This window comes from Rissa tridactyla, chromosome 1, assembly GCF_028500815.1.
Source record: "Rissa tridactyla isolate bRisTri1 chromosome 1, bRisTri1.patW.cur.20221130, whole genome shotgun sequence".
In the NCBI taxonomy this organism is placed as follows: domain Eukaryota; kingdom Metazoa; phylum Chordata; class Aves; order Charadriiformes; family Laridae; genus Rissa; species Rissa tridactyla.
Window position 1 is genome coordinate 185,081,146 of NC_071466.1, and position 25,258 is coordinate 185,106,403.

General features: G+C 41.0%; 2 long non-coding RNA genes across 3 annotated transcripts; both read right to left on the bottom strand.

Annotated features, from left to right (window-relative positions):
* Window positions 1-453: 453 nt before the first annotated feature.
* On the bottom strand, window positions 454-9,836 carry LOC128912522 (uncharacterized). Of its 2 annotated transcripts, XR_008467657.1 has the most exons (4): window positions 9,656-9,836; window positions 3,386-5,667; window positions 2,298-2,424; window positions 454-1,371 (listed from the first exon to the last, which is right to left on the bottom strand). It is a non-coding gene; the product is annotated as an uncharacterized LOC128912522 (long non-coding RNA). The 2 variants fall into 2 exon arrangements; XR_008467656.1 differs by having other exon boundaries at window positions 454-2,424.
* A 5,454-nt stretch (window positions 9,837-15,290) lies between these two features.
* LOC128912531 (uncharacterized) lies at window positions 15,291-20,573 on the bottom strand. The gene is made up of 3 exons (XR_008467661.1): window positions 18,810-20,573; window positions 17,739-17,834; window positions 15,291-17,646 (listed from the first exon to the last, which is right to left on the bottom strand). It is a non-coding gene; the product is annotated as an uncharacterized LOC128912531 (long non-coding RNA).
* Window positions 20,574-25,258: the final 4,685 nt, after the last annotated feature.

Consider the following 25,258-nt stretch of genomic DNA (forward strand, 5'->3'; position numbering starts at 1 on the left):
TTTTCTGAGAATGCGATTATTATTTTTTTATTAAGTGAGCTTCCCCTCTTTTTTTACTGAACTCAGTGCCATTATTAAAAAAAAAAAAACAACAAACACAACAAAACTTAACAGACACCCATTACTTGAAAGGAAATCTTGCTACTCATCCAATATTGGATGAGCCATACAATCAGACACTAAACTGCAGTATCTTGCCCAGGGATATTTTATATTGTATATAATACGTCAGTGCAAGAACACCTTCCTCTCCCCATCCCATTAATGCACAGAGAGTTTTTAGGAGTTTGTAAATCACTTCCAATTGAAATGGCAAAATGACTTCCTAAATGATGAGAGCTGGTTGCAAAAGAATACACAACAGTTCCCAAAGAACAGTAAGAGCATCCCAAAAGCATATAGAAGCTTACAGCAAGCAAGCGCTTTAGACAATCCCTTTTTTAAATTAGACAGGAATGTTTAATATTCTCGCAAGGATAAAACATTTTTCATGCTGTCAACCCAACATATGAACTATAAAAATAATAGATATTCTGTCATCCTATCTGGCTATGCCCCAAAACACAAGGGTTTAAGAAGAAAGGTACTTGGAACTAGGCCACATGTTTGGTATGAACATCCCTCAAGACCCAAAATATGCTTATGAAAGAAATCCAGAAGGAATTAAAATACTACAGAGCATTTTATAATTCCATTTATGCCCTCTTAAAAAAAAAATAATTGTTCAGTATTGCTGCTAATTCAAACCACTCCTTAACAGGAAAGCTTTATTATTTTGAGAAAAGAACATTCACCCATAAAACAAATAAAATAGTGCAGTAGGAGACTAACCAACAAAAGCAGACAGTGGATTAAGCTGCTCCCTGAAGAGTGATAGTATATTTTAAATGATTTACCAGAACCTCTTTCTCCATCCTTCCAATCTCCTCCTGTGTCACCGTCCTTGTGTGCCCTGTGTCTCAGCTCAGGCAGCTGGGCAGAGCACCCTCATCGCTCCTGGAGGGATGCTGGCAGATGGGGTTGAGAAGGGCCCCAAAAGGCAGTCCGTGAAGATGCTCAGGACATGGAAGTGTGTTACCTGTGCCCCAAAGCCCTCCAGACAGGCTTTTCTCAGGCAGCAGCTTGGCTACACCTGCCCACACAGTTCCTCCAGAGATCCCATGGCCGCAGGAGGCTGATGTGCTCCTGCATCTCCAAAGAGTCCCAAACTGGTAAAGGCACCTCTTTTGGAACAACTGAACTCTACCCAATCATTCCTGGGAGTTTCCTGCAGTTTCTCTCCAGCTCCTGTTTGTGTCGGCAGCTGCCTGCTGTGTTGCTTTTCCTCTCTCGAGTGCTGCAGCTACCACACATGCAGCGCAGAGATCGTACCTGGCAATTTAGCACAAACAAATGTGAGATTTGCGTGACCACACCGACGGGGCAGGTGGGTTATCTTGACAAAAGCTAGATGTATATGATATGCAACCCATGTAGTCATCTAGACTTCCTTTGTAATTAAAGGAGTGGAATGCATACTTCTCAGGTATGAGCTACATAATGTATTTTAGTCATCCAGATTAAGATGAAGTGAATAATTTCTTTGAAGTGCCTTTTTTTCCCTTTTATTACCATAGAAGGAATCCAGGTGACTAAATCAGATCCTAAAAAGTTATCTGAGATTTATCCCACCTATTCTCTCTTGCTGGAGAGTTAACAAGCATTTGTATACAAAAAACAATGTGGTCGTTACTCACATGTGCATTATTATCTCCCATATCACTGCTAATGAGGAAAAGATTTGCTTACAAAAGAACGGGAGGGGACATTCATTCTTTAGCATTCATTCATCCATTATCACTAATCGCTATCACTAGCCCGGCAGCCATACATTTGTCTGAAACATTATTTCTTAGGCGAATGTATAATTTGGTTCTGGAAAGGCAAAATTAACCCTGAGGGAAAATACACAGTTTATTCCTCATTTGTATCATCCAGTGACAGCCCTCCAAAAGATGGGGCTGTGTAAGCACAGTGCGTTAAGTAGATGACAAAGGTCACTTTGAACAGCTTCTCGTTACTCTGGGATGAAAGGGCCACTGGTGTTATGCAGGTCATTTCAAGCAAATGCCAGTAAAGCCAGTCTACACTGCAGTATGTTTCCTTTTATGTCACAGCCAAAGTATTTTAGGAAGGTTTCTGGCAATTTGCACGTTTTATTATTGGAACCCATTTTGCCCTCTTTGGATTGTGGAGTCAGCTGCTCTAACTATCGTTCATCAAATTATATACGTTTCAGCAAAAGCCATAAAACTCACGGTGATGTTTTCAGGTTTCAGTGCCCAACACTTCAGACTCTTACAGGCTAGGAGTGAGTGAATGGTTGGTCTCAATGACAAACTCTCTCTTCTTATGATCCAGCTTTCAGTTTCAGTCCTGAAAGGGCTGCCAAAAGTTCGACATCGTTTTACACCTTTCTATCTAAATGTCTCAGAGAGACGCACACACGTGGGATGGCAGGTCTATTTAATAGAGGGGTTGTGGAAAAACAAATGGGGAGAGGAACAAAAAAGAAAACTCTCTGGAGTTATTTTTAAACTTTGCATGTTTCTGAATATGTTCAAAGGCTCGGGTGTTACTCTGGGCTGTGAGGAGATGGAGTACAAGGAAGTGCTGTTCTGGCTGGATGACCAAAGGCACAGAAGTTGCCTGCTCACACACATCCACTTTTTCTTTCCACAAATACAGAGCAGAACAACGTGCCCACCTGCCGCGTTCTGCTGTACAAGGAAAAAGAAACATGGCTCTAAAGGAGCCTTTTACTGTTTTTTTAAAGTATTAACCCTGTCCATACCTCACGCTCAACCATAAGAGGAATCGAGCTACTTCACTCCTCCACAACCAAAAGACAAGCTATGGAGGTAAGGGCTGAGGTAAGGCTTAACACAAGGCAAATGTCTTCACAGGGCGTGGTATGAAATCACATTCCTCCTGTGCATGCACAGGGAGTCTACTACATATATGTCTGACTGGTAAAATAGAAAGGACATGGGTGAAACACAGGTACTCCTGAGGAGATACCACCCCCACCAAACCCCAAAAAGCCATGCTCTTCTTTAGAGGGTGGAAGGTACTTGGTGACGCTACACTTCAAGGTATATTCTTGCCCACATCCTTATTTTGTTGTGATTTTATTCACCCTACACATTGCATCAGTAAGAGCAAACCCCAAAAGTGCGAGAATTTTGGCGAGCACATTCACTTTTGTTTAGTCTTTTCAAAAATGCCAATTTGCCAAGCCAATGTGTTACGGTGGACTTCGGGGCCCTCTAGTGGCTTGGGAGAGGGGAAATTACGAAAGAGGAATGGCAATTAAGTCTTTCAAAAAGACAGCAACATTTCTTACCCCTGTTGAACCAAAGCACCAGGCATAAGCAGAGTTTCTCCATCACTTCGAGTAGAATTGAAAATCTGCATTAGCCCATGTCCTTGCTTTGCTCTTTCACTCAACTTTTCTTCCATGAAGCAGAACTAAACTGGACGTTGCACATTGACGTCAATTTTCTAGATCCAGAGGCCAGTTGTGGTCCCAATGTAAATCCAGAACTCCTCTTATCAAGGGGAAAAGCATTCTCAGACTGTCACAGATATGGCAAGTCTGTAAAACTGTATGATCTGTAAAAGCTTGTGAAATAAAATTGGCTTCCGTCTTATTCTGCTTAAGTGCAGTGACTTTTTTGCAGGATACTTACAGCACACTTTTCTAGCTCCTATCTTATTCTATAACTCCAGTACCTGCGAAGCAGGTCAGTGGGCACTTTGAACATCTTACCGCCGTGCATGAAGATGCCCCAGCGTGTGAATGGAGCCATAAGGCTGCACTACAGCCAGGGAAGCAGCACTCAGTCACCCCAGCCCTGGAAGGGTGCTGCAGCAGGCCAGCACTGTGTCCCCTCAAATGTCTCAGGCTTTGCAAAAGAGGCTGCAGCTGAACCCCAAAACCATATTCAGCAGTAAAGTAAGAGGTTGCTTAAATGTTTTCCCTTAAAAGCGCCATGCTGTTTTCCAAGAAAATTGGATAGCTCTCTTTAAATACCTGAAACTTGGAAAATAGTAGGAAGAAGACCTAAAAATACCCAGTGAGCCTGAGGTAGTTCCCATGGAGGCAATTTCAGTATTGCTAACCCAGCATGTTTGAAATCTGGAGTAAATATCTTCCGCTGCATAATCATAAGATTTTTGTTAAAATCTTGACAGTATAGCAAAGCCAGTATGTGTTTCTTTTTGCCTAACTTCTGGTCTTCAACCTTCTTTATAGCTTCTTCTGTATAAAATTTTCTTTAGATCCCAGCTAGAAACCTATTTTTGTGTAAAATCTGAGATTTCCGCAGACCTCTTAGAGTCCCAGAGAAAAGCAGCTTCTAGGTAGGACTCGCAATAAAATCACGATTGGCAGCAGAGCAATTTACTGCTGCTGTCTTGCTTATAAACATCTAGTGCAGATAATTTCAGGTCTTTTTTTAACCAAGGAAAATGCCATGCCATATTATTGTCCAGTTTCAGAAGAGATTTTAGAGCACGCACACAGGCCGAGAGATAAAAAGAGAGGTCATGTTTGTGCTGCAGCTTAGTTTGTAGACTGTACCCCTTTCAGGGGGGTACAGGGTACTGAGGGGCAGGTGCCTGAGGAGACCCCAAAAGCCCAGTTGTGGACACTGCGAAGGGGAAGGGTTAGACATGAACACAGAAATATCTTCAGCTAACCAGTGCTGTTACTGCTCAGTAACCATTAGAGACTGTTGAGACACAAAGATTTGGTAGACATAACCTCATTTAAAGTTGGTGCCCTCTCTCCTGCAAGCCTGATTTCATGACTTGGCGATGCTGCAGAGAGGATGCTGACTTTAGCAAGCTGCCGATGACAGTACATCTATACAACACAACAGCATGTCAAGCAAAGATACCTCGCCCCTGGAAGCAGTCTAGCTGCATGAGCACAGTGCTTTGCTCATGTTAAATTTTATTTGTTAAATAGCTGAGAGGAGACCAGCACTGCGGTAGGACAGCAATATTGCCTCTGGTTACACTTACCTTTGCCAAGCATGGCATCATGCTGGTCCTCACACTTGAAGTGTGAATCAGCAGCTCAGGTCTCCCACTGGAATAAAACAACTGTATCTTTAAATGTATCTCCTTTTCAAAGCCTAGTTTCCTTTTTTTCTTGTTTTTCTTTTTACTTCTCTTTGCTGATTTCACACCAATTATCACCTTTACATACATAATAAAGCATAAGGGCTCGCTCAGACTTGAAAGTTAAAGCAGATTTATGCCGAGTATGAATTTGCACTACTACAATAGCTTTTTCTGAATAATTTCCTGTATAGACAGGCCCACTATTATTATACAGTATAGGGAGCAATCCCCAAATCTCTCTTGAGCATCGCCTCAGACCACAGTTAAACCAGTTCAGCCTACCTCTTGTGGGCATTCAGGGAAGGAATCTCCAAGTGCCTCAGCCTCCTTTCTTGAATGAGACGTGGCTGAGAAAAATAGGTGGTGGCCAGACCACTGAAAATACCTGAATTACTGGGTGGAGGTCTCAGGGCTGCGGTTCCCCAGTGCCTTCAGCATCGATGGTGGCAGCTGTTCTCCACCTCTCACCACACTTCACTCCTCCCCTGAACAAAACTTGAACAAAGCAGGACTGCAACCTGAATTCACTTTTCCTCCCACATGCTGTCATGCTAAATTATCAGTTCATCTGTAAGTCCATTTTCCCCTGTACTCTGGTAGAACATTGTTTCTAAATGACCAAGATGGAATAAAATGTACCGCGAAGAGCCCAAAAGGATTAAATTAGTGGAGAGTGGATTAAATGTGCAACATTTTCCATTTCTCTAACACTCACAGGGGAAGAAATGAATCTGTGGGATATTAGGAAATGTTGCATTAATTGACATTTCAACCTGCCTGTGACATTTTCTTTTGAAGTCATCCATTAAATCACAACATGCCTGGTCAGTACATATAGCAACGTATTGTTATTGTCACAGTGCTTCAAGTACTTCATCCAGAGTATGCTGCAAGTAAAATTACTCCATCTGCTTACAATCTTATTCTGTATTGTTTCCTACTTTTTCTAGGACCCTAGTTTCCTTAGTTTTGCAAAAAGCTGTTGAGGTAATTATTCTAATTGGAGACCTACAAATGCTATGGTTTTATTTTGCACTTCTCAAAGCTGATCATGGCATTTAAAACTAAAACTATTCAAATGCTAAATCAAAGTAAAAAGAAAATTTAGAAGTAGGAGAAATAATTACTAGATAGTTATTATATTTTTTTTAATAATGTCCACTGTTTGAATTTCTGGTTCAGACACCACTAAAGTAAATGGAAGTTCTCCCTTTGACTTTCTGTTTCTTTTCCCTTCAAGAATCCTTGTCCAAAATATCTAGTAATATCTGTTATCGGAGAGAACGTGGTCTGGTCAATGGTCTGGTGTTTCTAGATTTCTTTGTTTCTAAAAGTAAAATAATTTATGTTCTACTAAACTCACTACACAGCTTCTTCAGACATGGTTTCCTAGTAGTTTTCAAGCTTCAGCACACCTGCAACACTCTGCTGGAAACCTTAACAAAGCAGTTGCAATGGAAACACAAGAATGTTAAGGGAATAAAATGCAAAATAACTCAAAAATGTATTCACACGCCGCTCTGCATTCATTGGACTAGCATGTCTGCAACACTGTGCTAGCACCTGTCAACCTCACCTCAGAAGTTACTGATTACCCATGAAGTGTGGAGAGGGACTATAAGAGGAATCAAAGATGAAAAATGCCTCTGTGGGAAGGTAAAATGCAAAAAACTGAGCGCGCTTTCTTTAGAAAGAATTTAACAGAGGCATTAAAAATAAGCAGTAGTTAGATAAAAAGTGAACCAGACTTTCCTTCTTGCTCGTATTTATAATATAAAGACTTGGAGAACTCCAGTGGAATGCTACAGATTACAGTGGACAAAGAGAAATATTTTTATTTTTTAATACATTATTTAGTGCTAGAATTCTTTGTCAAAGGAACATAGCTGCCTTAACAGACTGGGGCAGGAAGCCGGGAAAGGATTAGCCAATGATTCTGGTGCCAAGAGCTTTCCAAGATGCTTGTGAAAGATTTTTAATAAAGGGATAGAAGGGCTTATGTCTCAGGATGTAAAGAATTTGTGTGGAAAGAACAGCTACCTTCATGGGAAGTTTTTTCTTTATTACCCAGTGTCATGCTCCTTTCTCAAAAGGATGTGTCGTGAGCTGGCACCAGGGACAGAATTCTGGTGAAGATGGCCTTGCTGGGATCTTCTAATAGGGAATGATGACCTCTACACCTTCAGGAACTGAAGTCCTCACATAAGCGCAAGGTAATCCTCAGTGTGTATCTTTACATTGCCTCTCTGAAATAAGGAGATGGGAACCTGAAGCACAAAGACTGTGTGACTTGTCCAAAACCACCAAAATATCTTCTGCAGAGTGCTGAAAGGCTTCCTTACAGCTCAGGTCCTCAGAGCCCAGCCTTCTGGTTCATACGTGTCCACTGCACTGAAGAGAGGTGGTAGCTGCAGCCAAGCTGAACGTCAGTGTGCTCCACAGGAGGCCTCACACTCCCCTAGTCATCCAGACTGGAGACCTCTGTATCGCTTCTCTGTCCATGCACCCATGTTTTCATTCTGTAAGTCCAGCAAGCACACCTGCACCCAGGAACTGGGAAGCTCAGGCACATTCCCTGAGAAACAGCTCTGTGTCACTTACAGAGCGTACCACTTACACTTAATATCTCTGCTGTTGGGATATCTATTTCCCCCTGTTTCTTAAGTAGGTGGTTGTTCGGCATGGAAATAGTTTCACCAAAATGAGCATGGGCAATGCAAACACTTAAGAACTCTGAACGCAAGCTGTGTTTCTCCTGTGGCTATGTTTTCTTTACTCAGAGAAAATAGTTGTCTTCTTTCACTCCGTGTGTAGTTACCTAATTTGGTTTACTGTTCCCTCATTCTGCACCACTTGCACAAAAAACACAACTAAGGGCTGCACCTAGAATTTTGTTTTCTCCCTTTGGTCATCTGTCAATCACTCTGAGACTTAGGCTTGTCTTCCAATCCCTCGTAAATAAGTCATGAGCACAGTAAAGTGAAAAGAAAATAACTTGGTCTATGTTTAGAAAGTACTTACCAATACAACTTGCCCAGAGGTGTTCCAGCTCAGGTTTCCCTTTCCTCTCATTTATCTATCCTATGTTGTTTTCCTGACAGCGACTAGGAACTACATGACTCACAATTCAAGAACACAAACTTTTGAAAATTTAAAAGAAATAGGAAATGTCTTATCGCAGACAAAAAGATTTTAAATCCTTTCCCCAGAGTTAAGAGAAGAACTCGAAATACAGACACATGCACACACAAGCATAATGTAAAATTTCCGAACAAACAACAAGTTCTATGCTTCATGCCAGGAATGTAGACTGGAGCAGAGAGATTACAAACCTGAATGTGTGACTAAAAATATACGTACAGATGGGAGGGTATTAGAATCCATGTTGCTTATTTCAGAACAGATGGAGACTATGCTGTATTACAACTAATATTTTGGGAAAATACTAAGCTGTGCAAGTCCCAAATTAACGTGTAAGTACAACAAAGCAGGCAGTATTTTTTGTGTCAGTAATCAGATGCTTTTAGAGACAATATGTTTAAAAAAAAGGGGGGGGAAGCAGCTGAACCACATAAATAGTTCTGTTGCTTTCTCACAGGTGCTTAAGCTTTGGGAAAACAAGGACCTTAATCACCAGTTCATTCCTTGTAATTAATAAGACAGTCTAATCTACTTTTCCCTTTCAAAACCACTGTTCCCTGACTCAGAGCTTTCTTATCAGCATTACAGGGTGATTTTAGGGCACTCAGACTGATATGATTACATTAAGATGGAAAAAAAAATCACAAATAATTATTTGGCTGGATGTCAGGAAAAACTTCCTGCTAATGAACTCTTTGTTGATTATAAAATAATTCCTCATTGGAAAAAGTAGGAAGAGCATCTCTTGGGACTAATTTGTTGTAAGGCTAAGAAATAAACGATGTAGTAAGTTACTGCTCCCTCTAATTTCTGTGACTCAGCAGTTGCAATTTCAAACTGAGCTTCAGTGTAGAGTGCTGTAGAAGTATTTGAACTCTCTAAAGGTTTATAATGAGCTCTGAAAGAAACCGAGCTATAGCAGAATGAAGAGCACAGATTTGCTTCGGCTTAAATCGATGTAAAAGCCCCTTTGAGCTAAGGCAAACAACTTAAGTTGGGCGAGTTCTGGTGTTTGTCACTCAGGGGTAAAAGGATCTCATGGAGGTATTGAGAATAAGTAGTTCAAGATGCCTACCTGTTGTTTTGGGAAAAGTAACACATATTTCCAAACTACTTAAAGAAACTGAATATAATGGGAAAAATGTGACAAAATTAGCAGAGGATTTCTAAGGCTCCTCTCAGATAAAGGAACTGATGTAGTTTCTATTTTCTTCCACCATCTCTCCCTTCAGCCAGGTGAGTCTCACCATCTGTGTGATTACAGTATTTTTCTCCTGCCAATAACAGAACTTAGCTCTGAGCCACTACAAGGTTAGAAGACACAGCTCAAGGATGCACCAACCCGTATGACTTCATTACTTTCTGTCCACCTGTTTTTCTTCCGCTGTAAGAGAGACAGAGATGTAGTCAATATTTTTGTAGTGATTCCAGAGTTTTGGTGTCACAATATAAGCAGCTGGCAGGGGATGGGCTTTTTTCAAAGTTACAGTATTTGACTTGTGTTCAGTTGTCTCACGGGGTAACACAAGCAGCTCATAAGTGATGCACCCCGTTTTTCTGCTGCAAGATGAGAAAGAATGTAAGAAGATGACGACAAACGTAATTCAGGATAGACATACTGAATTTGACACCTCTTTGGCCATTTATAACTGAGATAAGATAACGATGACTCAGTTATATTATAAAGACAATTCTTCTCTCCTATAGTCTTTTGGCTAGCGTACACTAGCTTCACATTGAATATATTTAGAGTCTTGAAGTTCTGTACCATACAGATTTCAAAGGTTATGCAATTTTCTACCTTATTCTCCATTTAAATTTTTGCCTCTGCACGCTGATAAACTGAAAATGGTGGTAGGTTAGGCTGTTGTTGTAGCTACTGGGAACTTTCTTTTCTCCCTGTGGGTAACACAGGACAGCCCAGCCCATGCAGGTTCACTCGGTTACCAAATCAACCAACAGGTATTTAGTACCACAAAGGTGGTCGCTGGCTCTAACTGTGGTTGTGTATCTGGTCCCTCCAGGTAATGAGTACAGCAGTTCTCTTTTACTGTTTTGTCTTCACCAAGCCATGGTTTTTACTGCAATAACCTCTGGGGACACTGAGCTCTCACCCACCAAACTGAGTGCAGATATCTTGGAAGCATAAAGTGTCTAGTTCTTCTATCCCTACTCTAAGGCTGAGCAATACAAGCCCACACATCTCCAAAGGAAGCAAAAAAGAAAATGTCGTTGGCCCATTTTCATTTTAATAAGGAGCTTGATGACTTCCTCGAATATCACTATGTATTTTTTTCCACATATCTACTAAATAGGGAGGCCAATATATATTTATTCCCATTTGTTGGGAGAGATATTTATGCCACACACAGCAGCTGCATTTGCTGCTGCTTCTTGCTGTCACCAGGTCTTTTAGCTGTGCTTAGTCAGGATCTTGCCAAAGGGATCTACATTAGATTTTAACATAGCTTATTGTCTTATTAGCACTGCCTTTTGTAAATTTAGATATTTCTAAATTAAGATGGTGGTGTTTCAGTGCCACAAGAAAAGACTTTATTTGCCATCCATAACCACGATCTTCCTGTTCTTCCAGGAAGAAATCATGCTGGTGTTGAAACCTTTTTTTTTTTACCCCCCCCTATATAATATTTTGTGCAGTGTACTTATCCAGGATTTTTTTCCGCTCAGGAACTTCCCAGTACCCAAGAAACTATTTGAACTGTAAAGTACCAAGGGGGAGCATACCACAGCTATTCTTCTGTTAATACAAGGCCTGCAAGCCACTGCTGTCAGCTCTGCAACTAAGTACACTTACAATAGTACATGTCAGCCAAAGTTGTATGTACTTTGCATATATTACTACCAACAAAGTTAAACTGTCAGCAGCATTTCTGATGGTTCAGAGTCCTCCGAGGTGGTCCGTTTTCTGCTGTTGACACTCACTTGCTGTTCCAGCCTTTCTCGCTACCATTTAATCGCACCTTTTAAAAGCATGGTAAAAATAGCGAGGCAATGTTTTGCATGAAAACCTGCAGAGTAAGTGAACTGCCCATATGAACTGAGTTTGCCACAGAACTGAAATTTTCCCCATCATGTTACAGGACTTCTTCCACAAAATGGCTCTTCCGGCTTCTGTCGCTCCTGTCTTGCCCCTTGGGGAGTGTTGGGCATGACAGAAGTAGCTTCATACAACAGGTCACGAGTATTTAGCATCCCTTTCCATTCACGGTCTTAGTTCTACTATTTGTGAAGCCAGTGTCCTCTTCCAGCCACTGCTGCAGTCAGGGTGAGAAAATTAAGTTCTGCAGCCGATGGAAATGGTTGTTTGTCCTTTTGAGTACAAAGAGATAAAACAAGTGTTTTTCCCCAGTTTTCCTTTCCCTGTGGAGTTTCACATCTGAGACTTTTCTCAAAGCCAAATTTTCCCAAAGCAAGGTTCTTTTGTTCTTCCTCATCATCTGTTCCTTCTTTATTTAAATCAGAAATGACTGGCTGATCAAAATTGCTTGAAGTCCTTAGAGGTCTTCTTGTCTGAGCATGCTGCCAGCATAGCTATCGAAACTCCAGGGACTTTAAATTAACTGATGACAAAGGCTTCAGACAGTGACTGGCTGGCTGCGCTGAGACTCTGGGCTCCATGTAACAGTAGTTTGTCTCTTCCCAAAAAACCAATAAATAGTACCCAAGTGATAACTATCTGTAGCAATAGTCCATATTCCTATGATATTTAAAGGAATAAGGGGCATGGGAGTTATTACAGGAGGCTAAAATATTCTTAGCTATACTCTTATTCTATAGTGGAGCAAACCCCAGAGAGGGAGGTGATTCTGCCATTCTGGGGAATGGATTCTGGGCCTGGACTCTGCCCGTGTCCAGCTCTGGGGCCGCCAACATAAGAAGGACATGGACCTTTTGGAGCAAGTCCAGAGGAGGGCCACAAAGACCATCAGAGGGCTGGAGCACCTCTCCTGTGAAGACAGGCTGAGAGGGTTGGGATTGTTCAGCCTGGAGAAAAGAAGACTCAGGGGACACCTTATAGGAGCCTTACAGTACTAAAGGTGGACTACAGGAAAGGTGGAGAGGGACTGTTTATCAGGGAGTGTAGTGACAGGATGAGGGGTAACGGTTTTAAACTGAAAGAGGGGAGATTTAGATTAGACAACAGGAAGAAATTCTTTACTGTGAGGGTGGTGAGGCACTGGAACAGGTTGCCCAGAGAAGCTGTGGATGCCCCATCCCTGGAAGTGTTCAAGGCCAGGCTGGATGGGGCTTTGAGCAGCCTGGTCTAGTGGGAGGTGTCCCTGCCCATGGCAGGGGGGTTGGAACTAGATGATCTTTAAGGCCCCTTCCAACCCAAACCATTCTATGATTCTGTACAATTGTCACCCATGACCTGAAATGTTATTTTACCACTTTCTCAACTCCTCTAACTGCACATGATGGTTATGCCTCAACACAGTCTACCTCCCTGGACATTTTAACTTTCTTCAGAGTGATCACTTGATTCCCTTGGCTGGGATGAGGTTCCTGTCTCAGAGCTTCTCAGTGGGGAGGTGATGAACTGTCCCTCAGCACCACCCTCAAGCTTTGTAGAGAAGTGGTATTTTCCCTTTGCAGTGTTGCCTCCAGCAGTCTATGGATCAGTGCGTTATGGGGCGACTGCCATGCCCCTGGCAGCCCACCTGTGTTGCCCAAAGAGGTTTGTGAACTCATGAGAATCAAAAATTTTTGTGGAACAGAATGAACAAACATCTGCTGGAAGCTCTTGAGGTTTCACTGATCCTCCCATGACATGCTTTCTCACTGAAGGCCCATTGTCATACACACAATGCCCTCTGAAGCGCCATTCAGGTTCCACTTTTTGAGATTCCCTGATACTTGCATAAAAATAGATAGGTTTGTTCTCATAGCCTCACAAAAGACCAGGGTGACACCGATAGCCATATGGCCTGAGGTGGTGACCAGCAGGTGTATCTATACAGCAGTTCTCCTGTGGAGTCCAGAAGTTGTCCACACGCTGAATCAGTCTCTGTTCCTGGACAATCAAATGCAAAGTCTAGGAATAAATGGTAATTAATGATCATTGAGCAAAGAGTAATGGACTCTCTTCTGCTAATAGATTGCTAAAATCGACTAGCAGAAAAATTAGCTCGTGTTTGTGTTCTGGATATCTCTGAGACATCTTTCCACTGAAATTATGAAATATGATGTCAAATTAGGTTTTTCATATACCACTAGATGGCAAACTAGCAGTATGATACACATCAGACTTCCTATTGCGGAAATCTCTGATTAGGCATTATTGTAAAAAACACAGGCTATCTGTATGCAAATAAACAGAGGTTTGATGTGGTGCATGCTGATAGAGAACAAAGAATACTTCAGCTTTTATGTTTCAAATGAATTTGTGATGTTTTAAGACTGGACAATGCGGATCTTGTTGGAATCACAAAAGATTTCTAGGTCAAACATTTCACACGGCCCTTGCTTTGCCTTTTGATTGCCCGCAACTGCACACCTACAGCTCCATTGCCTGGGGCGAAATGTCAGACAACGCTGTAGGGGCTTCACCTGGAAATAAGTGAGGGAGTTTGAGTAAGCCTATCTCAAAGCCCTTGAAGAGGGGCTGTAAGACTTGGACTGAGATGTGTGGAAGTGCTTGAGGAGTGCAGTCAGGCTCTTTCCATCATCGATATTTTGCAGGGACCTCATCATTAATGTAAGCACAACTGCTGCTGCTGCTTCCTGGGGAGGTCTGCAGGGGCAGAGCAATTAGAAAGAGTCCACTATAGAGAGCGGAAAGGGAGACCAAAGAGTATTCGAAGAGCTCACAGTCATTTTCCCCACTGCTAAAATGAAGTCACCTAAGAGTGTAATTGCTAACAGTTGGGTTTCCAGCTCTGAAAAATCTCTAAGTTGCAGAACAAGCACTGGAAATGCAAAATGCTCAATAACCCAACTAAAATGTATGGAAAACTGTGAAGAGTGAATGCGCTCACTCAAGCCGAAATGCAAGCACATAGTGACTCAAGGACCAAACAGAAGTGTATGCTGACAGAGAAGACAGTCACTTGACTTGTTCGAACATATTTAGTCCCTTGCATTTTGTTTATATCAGGAGAAGATGACAATAGAATCGGATATTTCCTTGGACACAAATGAGGATCTGCAAAGTATGGAGAGAAGTTTTGCTTTGCTGTGCACCAGAGAGAGTCAAAACCCAGAGAGCACTTCTCTTGTCCCAGCCCTCAGCCTGCTTTTTCCATACCTAGCAGGCCCAAATGCTTCCTGAGCTCTCTGAGGGTCATAGCCATGAACAAATCCCTTTTGCGTTCTCCGCCTGACGCCAGTTCACAGACATACAGTCAATCCCCAACTCTTATTTTAGTTACAAGCTCCCACAGGAACCCCAGTGCCCACAGGTCACAACATCTGTCCAGGCTTCTATACAGTGCTGTTTATAGGGACTGATTTCCATTATTTCAGCTGTCACTAAACACACATTTAATCAAGACATCCTCTTGCAGAACAGGGTTTCAGCAGGTTTCCTGTTCGTCTTGGACAAAAGAGTGTTACACCCAACATTCAGAAATTGCCCTGTGACTTTCTTCATAACAGCAAAATTATAAAATACTGGATTGTTGTTGTTGATATTATTATTATTATTAGTCTTGGAAGTGCTTATTTCTGTTTTCTTTTTATTCACATCTGGAGGATCAAGGCAAAAGCAATAGACTTGTATACAAGTTTTGAGGGGTGCCCTTATCCTTAATGTACTGCAGTATCTGGACTGCAAGAAAACTGCTCCTAAGTAAGCCACCGCATTTGCTTGTGATGCATTTTTTCTGCTTACCCTGTGTATTTAAGTCTTAATTCATTGAGACTAGGTCTTACAGTGCAGAATAAATGCTTTTTTATGAACTAGGCCCTCTACTGTGTTTAGTAGGTACCTAAAGAGTTGAACTAGGCACGTATCGAAGGCCGTTGGGGGCAGCTTCTGCTGCCTGTTTTACCTAACCCTGAGATCTGGAAAGCTGAGGGGGCTGGGGGTACATGGGATGATGGACAGAGGTTAGGAAGACAATGTCGTGGTCCACCTCTGCCTCCAGCCAGCAGAAGCCGTGGTTGGGTTGCAGAAATCTTTGCTGTCTCCATTTTGCAACTGTTCTCAGCACCCTTTTTTTCTGCTTTCCCTTTCAGTAACAGAAACACCTTAGGCCCTGACAGGCTCCCATCTTTCACCCTTGAGGTAGTCAAGTCATTGTTTTGCGTATTTCTCAGAGGGCACTCAAGCTGACTCAAGTTGTCACATACACACGAATAGCAGACTACTTAACTGAGCTTCAGCTGCGTTTCTGAAAGCAACGTGATTATAACAGCTTTAAAAGACAGGACAGTCTGTAATTAGCAGAGGGTTTTTCCTGGTAATTACATTAACCTTTAGTTGAATGTTACTCAACCCATCAAGATGCTATTTTTATGGTCCCCTACCAAAGCATGCCTCCGTAGTATTGTGACCCTGTCTTGGTCAGTGGAAAATTCCACGTTCTTGCATAAATCCTACAAGTGCCTTGCTTTGGTTGAGTGCCACCCTGTGCTGTGCCTGGTAAGGTTTTGCAAACAATGCCCTCGGTGGCTGGAGGGAATCCAGCCTCTCTAGTAGCTTTTTCAGTCATTCTTTTCCTGTGCAATGAATGAAGAATGAAAAATGCAGCTATTCACAGAAGCAGTTTTGTCAGATAGTAATGACCTGAGTACTAATGTAACAGAGTTTGACACGCGGTGTGTTCTATATATTGTTACTTTCCACAGTGTTTGTTTTTCTTTGTGTTTTCCAAGCACAGAACTATATCTAGGGTTCAAGAGAGCTCTAGAAATGTACAGAAAAAACAGAGGCCATGATTATAGCGGAAAACAACTAAGCTGGCTAAATATGCAAACATTCCTCATAAAAATCCAATGAAGAGATTAGCTGTACAAATACACAAAAGTTCATGAGAGGTGGTCTGGCACCACAGATTCTTTCTTTGCTCATTTAATCTGATTAAGTTCATTCCATATAACTGTAGTCTACAATGCAGTAAAAGTGCAACTATAACCTAGCTTAGGTCAAGTACTAGTAAAAATTTCATGTCTGCAGTTATGACAACAGAGTAATACCTTGGAACAAGCTGAGTGGATAAGGCATGAAAAAATTATTTTTATTAAAAAAGTAATAAAAATTTGCCTAGTTTTGTTTCAGAATTCTTAAAATTATAATCCTGATGCAGGTCTGTGAATAACAGAAAGAAATATCAGCTGCAATAGTCCTGTAAGGTGCTGAGAGTGGAAGTAATCACTGGGGACTCAGGTCACCAAGCTTTGGGAACATCCTCTGATTTATCTTGGCCTCAGTGACTTACCAACTAAATGGGCATATGTCTTCCTTTTCCCCAGCCTGGTGTTCAGACAAAAAATGTTCGTTTAGGCAGCAGGTTAGTCTGCTCCAGACCTCTGGGTTGGGGTCTTGGCAGGACTTCCAGGAGCCACCATACCCCTGTGATAGCTGTGTCAAAGCAAAAAGAGAGTTTCTCCATAATGTTCATACCGGCATCATTCTGTTGCTGTTTTCTCTTTCTTTTACAAATGCACACATTTGTGAAGTCTCCTACTCTAGGTGTGTAACACTTCGAGCTTCAAGCCAGGTGGCCCAGTCCAGGTACCCAGAGATGAGTATATGGGTTCAAATGCTGCCAAGGTAGGGAGGATGGGCAGCTACCACCAAGTCGCGGTTTCCTCTGAAAACTAGGATGCAGGGACTGTGCAAAGCAATGCACCTGGTCACGTACCTGCTTCATTTCTCAGCACAACCAAAGGACTTTTGTCACACAGTCACTTGGTCCATGAATACAAACATCGTTTTCAAGGAGCAGATTTCAGTAGCAATAGTACTCCTTCTCTACTAGTTTTTGTTTCTCCAATGATTCATTCTTTGGCATGCCATCAACTTTTTCGTCAGCTGAACAGATATATTAATCATACTTCCCTCTTTCAGGAACTTTCTTCATCTATTTTTTACCCTGTAATGTGAAGGCCTCCTGGTTGAGTTTGCATTTTAAATCATTCCTACTTTCTCCATTCAATGCTCAGCATCTTTCAAAGTGGCAGAAATACGGTAATGAAGGGAGTAGTATCTCGATCTCCCATAGCAGGGTATGCTGAAGTTAAAAGAGAACCTGATAAATTTTGAGTGGAAATTTTATCACCTAATATCAGACCTTGAAGCTAGGTGTCTAAATTCATATTATACTTACTGGGAACAACTGGGTGCTTCTGGAGGACGACCCAACTCTCCTGTATTAAACATGAAGATTAGATTAAATGCATCCTAGATGTACTTATTCATGTTTTAATGACTATAAAAGGAGTCTGGATGAATAGCTCACCTTGCAGCCATCTTCATCATGGGCATCCAAAATTGATTAACATGAATCCCATGCTGAATGTCCTAACTTCCAGAAACTTCAGGAGCCCACCTACTCCTCAATACAATACAAAAATTCAGGTTATTCAGCAGCTTTTCAAAATATTTTTATTACTAACAAATCACAAACTCATAGTCTTCTGCTTCAAACTTGTGATGAGCTCAACACTTGAAAGTTGCAGTATGGCAGTTCTCATTCCTCCCATGTACTCACACTCCTTGAGACGGAAAAGACCTTATACTGCCTCACTTTCTGAGACAAAAAAGGCTGTTCTGTGCTATGATGACTACATTGTACAGGAGTGGAAAGCTGGGGGGCGGGGGGAGGTCCCATGCTGTGGTATGCCTGGGTCATGGGATGACAGCTTCCATCTGGAGCGTTTCTTACATGCTACATTTCTGCAAACTGTTTTCTTCACCAGATTGGATATGTACAACAATGTTCTCTGAGGTTCATTTTAGCTCCAGAAGAAACTCCCTCCAGACCCAACAGAAAGAGGCAGACTTCTATAGAAACCAAGTCAAAATGTCCAAATTACAGTTAGGGTAATTTATTGTAATTCTGGGGCTCTGAATTTGGCTTGCCTAGACCATGGATGGAGGGTAGGGAGATTGGTTTCATGAGGCTGAAGGTGGTTTCTCACCTCTGTGGAAAAAGGTCTTTGAAACAGGAGTAGTCTTTGCTCAAGTTCTAAGCATTGTGTCTACCAAACCAGAGCCCCAGATCTCTGTCGCTCTGAACTCAGCAGTTCTCTAGGGCAAAAGAGCAGCAGAATGAGCAGTCACCCACAGTTTTAAGCAGAATCAGTATGAGCAGTAACTTCTTCCCTAAATCTTCTGTCCCTAAAGAAATGGTATCTACTATAGTGAACCATAGGGGACCTCTTATTGCATTTTCAGAAGGCTGAATCATTTTGGAAGGGTTTTGGTGAACGTTGTGTGTTTGTCACCACTGTATTTAATCAGATCTTTTTCAAAAGTTAGAAAGACCCCAAATCAGCTGCAGATTATATAAGATAGCTAGATAAAATACCTTAATTTCTCATGAATGATTTCTCAGAAGAAGAACAAACTTGAGTCCACAGCACTTACAGTAAAATCTGGAAACTTCCAAAGCAAATGTAAATTAGTCTGTGGTGCAGCTGAGCTTCCACGGGGCATTTGGCTGCCCCAAATTATCCATTTAATGTTCTTACAGAATTTGTTAGAGCAGTTTATCTTTAGTTTCTATCTTTTTATGAAAATAGTAAATCGTCACACAAAGTTACATCACAGAAAGGCTTCAAAAGACCATGATGTTTGCAGAATTTCTATACAATGCTTTGGGGTATGCACTGTTATGTCAACATCCATTGCAAGGCTGGAGCCATGGTGTTGTGGTATCCTTTACTTTCCATCTCTACAGAAGTTTTATTATGATTGTAAAGGTCATTGGACTTCATGGTTTATATATAATACCACGCATCAAGGCTAGAAAAGGGCAGCCATAGGATAAATATGGCCTTGACAGGACAACAGGGAAGTTCATATCAGATAAGCCTGGCTGATAATAATAAATCTTCACATAAAGTTAATATGAGGCCTTTTCTTGTCTTTCCCTTCATCTTTTCTAGAAGCAAGAAAATATCACATTCTAGCTCTCCTAACACTTCCTGGGATAAATGGAGTTCTAACATAAGTGCCTAGCTCCTTTTCATGCTCTATTTTTGGTTTTCTTTATAGTTCAAAATAGTGTGGAAGGAGACACACAGCACCACAGCTTCACCTAAAGCTGTTTACATAAAAAAAACTTTTTATTCAGTTTATCACTCAGGAAATTTACATCAAGACCATAAAATAAATGTCATTATTCCACTTAACAGCCCCAAGGATACAAACTTCATCTTCTCTAAAGATGTGTTTTACCTCTGGTTAAAAAGATTAAAAACCTTTTCCTATAGGTCCTAGTTGTTGAAGCCATACCAGGGAGCACTAAAATTTTACAGCCTTGTTTAAAATACAGCATCACTACTCTCTCTGATTGATCTTCAAAATCTAATCACTGTCTGATATGACTACAAAAGACACAGTAAAAGTATTTTTTTAATTTTTTCCAAACCTTCTAACAGATGAGCATTAGGTGATAAATTTGCTTGTGTTGCCAAAATACTAAACTTCACTGCTAAAATAGAGGCTTTGAAATAGATCATGGGAACTCTTACTGCGTGTGGAAAGAAATCCTTGTTTGATTGACAGTGGATTTTTAAACACAGTAACTGACATCCTCTTTAACACATCACACAACCCTCGTATACTTATGGTGGCTCTACATCTTTTTGTTTGGTGCTACATTGTCCATGTGCAAACACACCTGACTCTTCGCATTTGAGCAAGAGCTCGCTCAGACGGCTCTGTGTCATTCCTTGTCCGGCTCCAAGGTCTGAGCCCTCAAATCGGTCTTGCAGCTCATTGCAATTCCGGTGCCAAAGCTGCCTGGCTAGCTTGGAGCATGGGGAAGCCAAAACCACAGTTATCTCTGTCTGCTTACACCAGACATCTGTAGCCTCATCTGTAGCAGGGCTTCCAAAGAGAAACTCATATGGAAAATATATGTATCAAAAACTATCTGTTAAAAGCAAATGTTGAGTGATTTCCTCCCCTCCCCCCTGCCCAGGATGTGTCTTATTCAGCATTATTATCTTCAATGTTTACTAAAAATAAAGATTATATTTTGGTATGCCTAGTTAGATATTTAATATTAGTATCTTTCTCAATATTAGTATCTTTAGTATCTTTGTTTTTCAATAAAGTCAAAACTTACCACTGAAAATGTTAGCGAAAACATACTATTTTTTATATTTTTTTGAAGAATTTTTTACAGTCTTAAGAAAGAAATAAAAGTATTTTTCAACAGAATAAAATCATAATTATGGTGGTCTTCATTAAAGGAACAATGAAAATCCAGAAAGCATAGGAAAATATGAGTAGGGATCAAGTTTGAAGATCAGACACCACTGACTAAGAAATCAGTTAAAACAGTCATTTGCCTGTTTCATACTGAACAAAACCTTGCTAGGAAATACAGAAGTTCTCCTAGTTTTGTGCACTTTTGCTACCAATTTTTATGTGTGTGGTCATTGTTGACACACCACACGGCAGGTGTTGCACACCTCCTGATGCACTACTGAAGTAGAAAGGAGCCGTTAGGACCTCAGAGGCAGTAGACCAAAAAATGTGTCCATAGGAAGAAGAGCTGCAGAGCTTCTGTGTACAGTCCTACAGTCTCAGTGTTGGAAAAGCCACCAGCGCAGCTGCCAAGTTGTAGCTGCCCACACAAGCACATGCTAAATGGATCCTTATCTCTCCATTCTACCGCGAACAATTATTTGTTTTCTCTTTATCTGTATTTTCATCTCCACCCTAGGACTCATTCAGCTCTTTTACGAAGACAATCCTTGGATAGGATTCAGATCCAAGCTTCTCTTTTTTTTTTTTTTTTTCTCTGCAGACAAAGCCTTTTTATAATTGTGCAGGCATTACACAAGATTCCTTTTTTTCTAAATTTTCACTCAAGTCAGATCTCTTTGTATTGTATAATCAGGCAGCATTGTCACTCCAGAAAAACCCTGAAAGTATAACTCCCTAGCACGTAAAAGTGAGAGCAGGATGTTACCATCACTTATGGAGAATCAGACTACAATTACACCTTAGGTCTTGAATGCATACACCAGCTGAATTAGATAAATAGCTTTAGATAAATAATCAACCTTGGCCTGGATCTGCTGAGTGGAGGTGTGCAGAAGGTAAGCAGAGATTAACCATTTCTAGTTTAGATCATCCAAACTTTGCACATTTTCACTTCCCACCTCTGTATAGTGGGAAACTGGGTTCAGTCCATCATATGCCACTACATTCCTGGTTTGGGGTTTGGTACAGAATGGACTAATAAGCATCCACATTGAATTTACTTGACCTTGCTGCATTTTCACTTTCGAGATGGAACCTCTCAGAAACCTGAGCGTACAAAGAGGCCTGCAATGCGTCGTTATAACAATGATGTGTCCCAGCAATAAGCCCTTTCCCTGTTCATGTACCCTACCGCATGTTACAATGGCTACAGCAGGAAAGGAAAACATCACAAGAGCCCAAAAACCACCTCTGTACCCCTGTGTGACCCCCTAGTTTGGGTCTGCTGTTCTGGTGCTCAGAATGCACCTCTAGCCTAACAGCCAATGTGCCAGTGAAGTGTAGCACTCGGCAAATAAACTTTTTGAAACATCACTTTTTTTTGCAGGCAGGAAGCGACATATTTTACCATATTTTTTACCCTCACATGAAAGACAGCATTCTACTGCTTTTGGGGGGTTTGTTTTTTTAAAGCAATGGGTTTTCTAGTGGTTTGCATGAGTATAAAATAGGTTATTCACATGCTTCTGAGTATATTCTTGTTCTTTTCTAAGTTCACTTGTTTATTAAATGGCATAGCAATGTCTCAAAAGTACTGAAGGTCAAAAGACATAGAAAGATTAGGAAAACCAATAGTTCCTCAAAATGAGTTTTCAGTTCATGTAAACTCCATTACTATAATTTTAGCAATTCAAATTAAAAGACATTTTGAAAAAATAACAATTTCTTTATAGTCAAAAGCACCTCATTCAGCTCCTCCAACTAGGTGATAGCAAGTCTCTTCATGTAGTTGTTAAATTAAGGCCATAAACAACTGTTATACTGTATAACCAATATACAGAAAATAACTTATCTTTACTAAAAGCCATGTTTCCCAGAAAACTATCCAGTCATGAAGGTAACAATAGACGAGGAATCCACCACTTCATATAGCAGACCGATCCCACTAGTCATCAACTACATAAATATGCATCTATCATTTAAGCTGGCTACAAGGAGAAACTTTTCCCTACAAGGACAGAATTGGAGCAGGTTGCCCAGGGTAGCTGTGCTCTCCATCCTTTCAGGTTTTCAAGACCTGACTGGATAAAACCCTGAGCAAACTGGTCTGAGCTCAGAGGTGACTCTGCTCTGAGCAGGAGGTTGGACTAGTGACCTCCTGAGGACCCTTCCAGTCTGAATTATCCTGTGATCTTATGACACCATAATCCCAACATTAATTTGCCTGTCTCCAGTTTCCAGGCAGTGGTCTCAGTTAGGCCTTTGTGGGCTACCAGGCTTAGTTCCGCTGAATTATAGCTCCTTGAAGTGGTCACCCCCTGGCCACCAAGGAACCAGAAAGCAAGATGTGACAGAGCGCTTAGTCTCCCTGCTGTGAGACTGAGGCATGAGGCTCTAGCAAATCCAGCCTCCAAGGAGTTTCCCACTCCTGGCTCTGCAGCAGGAGATCTCCAGACTTCCAAGCTGCCTGTCGGTGAGCCTTGGGAAGAGCTCTCATCTGCACCACAGAACAGCCCAGAGTCACAGACCTCGGCCTTTCTTTGTTCCCCACCAGGCAGACTAAGCAGAAAAACTTTTGACTGAAAAAACACACCGCGATTTCCAGGCTGTCCCTGTGCCCAACTGCAAGCAATTAATTGCAAAAATATTTGATTATATTTTTTTATTATTAAAGAAGACCAGATATCAAAGCTAATTCAGACACAGAATTAAGAATAAGGGTCTCTTCAAGCCATGATAGACAATTGTGCTAATACATGATGTGGTTTCCTATTATAATAGAAATAGTTAGTAAGTTTTGAAGCTGGGATGGTAGACTTGTGTCCCGTGTGGAATAAAATAATATATATTTCAGGTCCTTTCATTAAGAATTATAACAGAATTCAAAATGAGAGATTTTTTCAATTACCAAGCTAGAAATAATCATAGTAGGAAAAAGGAAAAAACTATGAGAAAAGTTAAAATGTTCTCTTTTATCTGTAACAGACATTCTTTACTGTTTTGGAGACAGCAATTAGTCTAAGTAAATTAAATTGAGTGTTTAATAAGATTTTTAAGAAGTCGGGAAGGCTGGAAAGAGATAAATGAGTCTAGACGAAATATCCCTGTTTTAATGTGGTTATTCATGCCACCTATGAAGGATGTGACTTGCGGTGACCAAGCTCTGTAATCATTTTAGTATGATACAGAGCATCATTTGAATGAAAGAACTCAGTTGTTTGAACTTCGGGGTGTATAATAGTCCCTCTCATGGTGGTAGTGTGTTTAATGTGTTTAAATTAGTTTGAAGAGAGAAATTGTCCCAGTTCCCATTTTTTTCTGCAGGGAATTTTTTGAGCTTGGACATTCTCCCAAGATATTCAGGAAACTCTACTCAGGAAATGGTAGAAAAATGTGATTGCACTTAAAATACATACCATAGTCAATGCTTTGCACTACTTTGATTTCTACTGTTTTAACTTCTGCATTTCCTGCTGACAGTTCGGTAGAGTGTTCCATGCAGCTATTACAAGGCACAGATCTTCCATACAAAGTTTTACATTTCGGTCATGGAGAAGCAAGAAGTAGAAGCTGATGAACACCATCCAGGGTGAGATCAGAAGTGCCATAGAAACAGGAAGCTGATTTATTTTTGCCAGAAGATATGGGTCAAAATCAGATCAGGAAAAACCCTGAGTTAAGTAAATATGAATGAAAATTTATTCATCTACTTCTTCCCATCCCATTTTAGTGGTTTGATCCATCACTTCAAAAGAAGTACTGTCATTACTTTGGAAAATCTGTGATCCCTCAGTGAGATTTTAGGCTGAAGAAGAACATAGTCCCAGATGACAACACAGTGCTTACCTGACTGGATTTTTCAAAAAGCAGTGAGCGTCTCCTAGACCAGAATGACAATTCTTCTTCCTGTTCTTCACTTGTAGGTTTACAAAGATGCATCTTACAATAAAACATGAAAAAGACTTGAGAGAGAAAAGCTGGAATATGGCTGTCCTATGGGGACAATGTTCTGCTCTTAGTCTTTCATCCTCTCTTCAAACACTTTGCAGGGTATGGCAGGCAAACTGGATTTTGTATAGAAAATGCTGATTCATCTCATATCAGACAGAAAATGCACCCTTTTTTGCTTTCAGCCACTGAGTTACCATGGGTATCCCTGAAGAGCTTTGTGCTTCATACAGTGCTGCAATACTGCACCACCGACACCACGACACAAATAGCAAATGGTAACAGAAGAAAGAGTAGGCACTGTGGGCATGCCATCCAGCCACCAAACCCTACACACCCCATCCCCAAACACACCCTCTCAAAGCCCCCAGACAACCCCAAAATCAATGGTTTGCCCCTAAATGGTAAAATTAAAAGATCACTATTGAAAACCGGAAAATAATCTTCACTATGTAGTGGATCAGAGCACGTTTTGGCCACATGCTAATTCCTAATAGGTTGAAATTCTAGATAAAATATAAAACACACAAAAAAGCATTAAAATAGGAACAGGAAAGGTATGTCTTATTTCTCCTCCTTTTTTATTTTTGATTAGCAACTTAAGCATTTGCTTGTTTTCTAGAGCTGAAGGCTACAGCATCTTGAATT